We start from the raw sequence: 4,723 nt of genomic DNA, 5'->3' as shown, positions 1-4,723 counted from the left end.
CTACGATATTAGATAACTCTCAGTACTCAATATTGAGAGGGAGAAAAATTATTCAAAGTTTAATATCTCATAACTTCAGGAAAGTACAGTTTGGTTCACAACCTTTACGGCAACCTTTTCGCCATCATGAGTTTTAGCAGCATGAACTTGCGCAAGAGAAGCACTTGCCAGTGGAATTGGATCAAATTCTGCAAAAATCTGAGCATTCATAATTGTTTAATCAATAGAGGAGTACTTCATAGGTACTGTGAAATGAATGGCCTTAAAACATGCACATAGATTAAATGAAGAAGGCCTTTGCTATTAAATAAATTGTAAAGAAGAGCACAAGAAGGCATACCTACCAGCAACATTCAGTATTTCAGCACAAATAGATAATAAAGAAAAATATACTTTTCTCTAGTTTTTTGCAAGATAAACTTGAAAAAGGAAATGTAACTGAATGGACTTTCTCTGGTGGCTCCCCAAGCTCTTTCACAAATACACTTCGCACCTGATCACAAGAGGAAACTGGACATCTCTTCAGCATTGAGGCCCTCATTGTTTGTACATATTCTTGAGGAACTACATATTCCTATAACAAAATAAATTATCCATTAAAAAGATAAAAATGAATGGATAAAAACAAGTTTCAAAGAACAATAGCTACATTTCAACTGAGATTTTCTCCTAACTAATTGTACTTTTTTTATTTTTTTAGTGAAAAGCTAACAGCATAAGATAAAAACAAACTATATATTATTATTAAAAAGTAAATTTTTCCATTTAAAGAAAAAGATTGACGGTTAATTGAATTTTCAATGAAAATTTCCTACATTTGAAATGAAGTATTCCTCTAAATAATTGTATAATTCTTTTAGTAAAATGCCAACAGTATAAAAACATAAAGGCACCGCATATCTCTAACACCAAAAGGATATTATAAAATGCCGCATAAGGTGGTCGTGGATTTCTGTTTTTTGGGTGGGGGACGGGTGGTATGACTCCAGGCCCATGCCTATAGATAATCGAAAGAGCCTCTTTCAAAGAGCAAGAAGAAGTGTAAAAGGTGCAACAACCCTATAAAACAACCCAAGATGGTCTTCATCCTCATCCAGAAACTAATGAAATTATCTGATTTATGAAATGATTCTCTGATTACTCCCAGAATTTTGCATCTGAAGTTTATCCAAACTTCATAAAAATTACAATTTTATGAAACTTTGTGGTGACTTCTAGAAATACAAAAACGTCATGAAAATCTTTCAGTATCTCCTATTCACCGAGAAGAATTTAGTAGAATCTAGTGCTCTATTCATCCACTTTTAATTGTTCAATATGTTTTTGAGTATTACTTGGCAAAATAATCCCAAATTTGCAAATATGCTTTTACTTTTTTCAGAAAAAATTCACCTCTTTCACTCCCTTGATCATGGAAATATAACAAGAACGAAGACCAACTTTATCTTCCTACCTTCATACCCACTATAGAAAATAATCATATGGAATCTCTAGCAACACTATATGGACGCCATGTGTCTTTTGTATCCTTTTCACACCTATGTAAACAACTAAATTGATTATGTGATATCACCAAAAAAAGGAAAAACTGGACCTTTGATGAATCTAACCCTTATAGCAGGAATCATGCATTTAGAATAGCAGACCTGCTTCATATAATCCCCTTGGAAACTCATCCTCGCGCTCTCTTTCTAAGTGTTTTCCTATTTCAAAATAGTTTAGAGACCTACTTCCCTATACCCAACATGAATCAGCTCCTGCTCCAGCAGCCACTTCTAGTAAGCAAGATCTAACCTCTTCAAGATGCTGGTGTTGCTTCTGCTTTTAAAAAGTTCTTTTCATGAAAGGAGAAGATATGAAGTAGGTTTTCAAGCTTCTCCTAAAAGCAGTTTTTCTTGACTTGTTCTCCTTGTAGAAGCAATTTTCAGATATTGTTACCTTAACACATATTTTCTACGAAGCTTTTTTGTGCCTTAAAAGTTACAAAAGCACTCTTTTTAGGCAACAGGAATCATGTCCTAGGTAATTATTAATCCTTATGGAAGCTTATATAATTGAAGGAAGATAATTTCTTATAGTCCCATTAAGACATGGAGCTAAATCAACAGATATCTGTCCAGTTACTATTTCAGCATCCTCAAACTGAGTGATCAAATAATCTACCAACTTTCATCCAGATTTTTTAGGTCAAGAAGGGATAATATCGACATAGAACATTGGAAGCCAATTATTGACCTAACATTTAGTTATTTATTGTTGAAATTGAATATTTTAATATAACAAAATATAAAACTAAAATATGAGATACTTGATCTTAAACTTCATGCATTTTAATCATTAAGTCACATAATGGATATTACATCTCAAAATTAATTCAGATTAAAACTCGTAAAACAGTAGTCAATAAAAACCCCCAAAAATAAATAACTTTCCTATGCTCAACTCTTATGCATAAGATTGTTTACAGTACTCTTAATGCTCTCTTATTTTGCATGTTCTCATTCTCCCTCTTTAACGCTCAGTTTTTTGCGCATTATCATTCCTAATCTGGAAATTTTCAGTGAATATACCAGATATTTATGCAGTAAAAGGCACAGATTTTAATTTAGCTCTCCAACAGTCCAAACAAAATGATATTTGAGGAGAAAGAAGGCACCCTGATCCAACTGATTTAATTTTTTGAGATTTCACTAGTTGACTTCTCCAGTTCCTTGGTTGTTGACCAATGAAATTCAAGGTTCATAATTTTGTGACATGAGATGGCATGTTCTTCTAGTGTTTCATGAGGTTCGTAATTTCATGACACTAGATGACATGCTTTTCCAGTGTTTCATGAAAATGCATTAGAAAAATTTATATTGTACAGAATAAGATGGTCTAATTTGAAACATACCAATTGACCAATATGTTGAGCAAGCTTGATGTAAATTCCTCCATTATGGAAGCATAACTCTTGAAGCATATAAGCAAACCGATTATGGACTTCATGCTTGGCTCTCAACCATTCAATATTTCCTTCTTTAAGCCCCCATAATGATTAATGAATACTGATAGTCTGAAAAGGAAAAAAAAGCAGCAAGGCAGAGCACGAATGAAAGATGGAGAGGTGATAAAAACATTTTTTCGTAATAAATATCACAAAACAGTAGCATCAATTTCTAACAAGCAACATCATAGGGCATTCACATTCAATGATAAAAATTTTTGGTGAACAAAGAAAATTCACCTAGCGCAAGGCAACATATGTGGTTATACCAGATGTACAAGCGAAAGGGCTATATTGATTCTTTAAAATCATGTTTAGAATGAATGTGGTCAGGAATGGGCTCATAAGGGTAAATATTATAACATTTAAGAACCAGTTTTGGTATTAGGGGTCACATATTCAAAATAACATGTTAAATCTACAATTCTCAATTAAACATCAACTAGCTTTTGAGAAGATTATTAGAACTATAATAGCAGTGAAGCATGGCCCTAGAATTTAATTAACTGTGGCTATGAATTGAAACCTCAAAAAAGAAACCCAAAAAGATGCAGCAAATCTTACCTACTACAGCATGAGCACTACACATGGTAGTAATGCTATAGTAATCTAATCTCTTTCTCTCTCAAACCTACTTTAAACATCAAACATATAGTTTAAGTCTAATAGATGCAAAGTTCAAAAATAAAAAGCAATTAAAGCATCTAAATTACTGCTACTGCTGGCACTTTCTCCTGGACAAAGATGATTCTCCATAGTGTAAGTATAAACCCTCATCTCATATCTGCTAAGAGGGTATGTCTTTTCCAATATATCTAGCATTGGCCTTGCTTAACATTATTATTTATAAAAAAGGGGTTATTTCTTTTGGGGGAAAAGGGGAGGGGGTTCATTTAGACCTCGCTACATTTGAAATGGCAGAAATTTGTCGACTTCAGATACATGAAAAATTACATGTCAGCCAAATACTGTTATTTGTATGAAGATTATCATTTGAATAATATCATAGCATCGTCACATTACTGTTAACAGCTATACAATTGAAAGTTTAGGGTTACGTTTGTACTTATGCCAAAGAGACAATGAAACTCATCTCTTTTCTTTTCCTTTATTTTCTAATTTTACTTTTTATTTTACATTTTATTTTATATTTATTAATTATTTCTTGTTTTGGGGGTTATTGTCACGAAGAATGCAACGTTTCCCGCACTATCATAGTTATGTTGTTACCCAATCAAAACCAGGAGAGAGAAATGTTCAAGAGTAGCAACAAAAAGACTAAATAAATTTCAAGCTCAAGAATGCTGACAAGTGAATGGGCTATAGTTTTCAGCTCATCCAATTAACTGTCCAGGTTAATTCTCATTTCAAAACAGGATTTTCAAGGAGTTCAAAGGTCATCAACGAACGTTGTGTGAGGCATGCTTCCATATTCACGTGCATGAAATAAAGATCTTAGTCAAGTGTTACGGATCAGAAGATTTTCCAAAGCTTTTAGGTTTGGAAGCAGAGCCATAGATGAGCCCCCAGAAGTTGAGGGTTTCGGATAGAAGACCCTCAAACCTAAATCACGAAAAAGGAACTGAAACTTGGCATGAAGAGGTAGAAAACCCTAAAGTTTAAATCAATACGAAAAGAAAAGGAAAAAAAAGAAAAGGGAGAAGAAGAGCAGACTTACCGAAGGCCATGGTAGCAGCGGTGATGGAGTCGCGGATGAGGCGAAGGGAAACGATAGTG

The 4,723-nt window shown here is 33.5% G+C and overlaps 1 protein-coding gene across 19 annotated transcripts in view; it reads right to left on the bottom strand.

The window, feature by feature from the left end:
* Positions 1–4,723, bottom strand: part of LOC120104581 (WUSCHEL-related homeobox 4-like) — a 74,304-nt gene that overhangs the window by 69,071 nt on the left and 510 nt on the right. For 9 of the 19 annotated variants that reach the window (XR_016397735.1, XR_016397734.1, XR_015970933.2 and 6 more), the window contains exons 1-3: positions 4,665–4,723; positions 2,894–3,055; positions 103–574 (exon numbers count right to left, since the gene is read on the bottom strand). The exon at positions 4,665–4,723 is cut by the window's right edge. The gene's annotated coding sequence lies outside the window, so the exon portion shown is untranslated. The remainder of the gene's footprint in view (positions 1–102; positions 575–2,893; positions 3,056–4,664) is intronic. The other 10 variants (XR_016397738.1, XM_088706221.2, XM_088706219.2 and 7 more) reach the window with 5 other exon arrangements.

This window comes from Phoenix dactylifera, chromosome 11, assembly GCF_051530095.1.
Source record: "Phoenix dactylifera cultivar Ajwa chromosome 11, Ajwa_hap1_PhDact_Kaust_v1.1, whole genome shotgun sequence".
NCBI lineage: Eukaryota > Viridiplantae > Streptophyta > Magnoliopsida > Arecales > Arecaceae > Phoenix > Phoenix dactylifera.
This window is presented reverse-complemented; position numbering and strand designations above follow the sequence as displayed.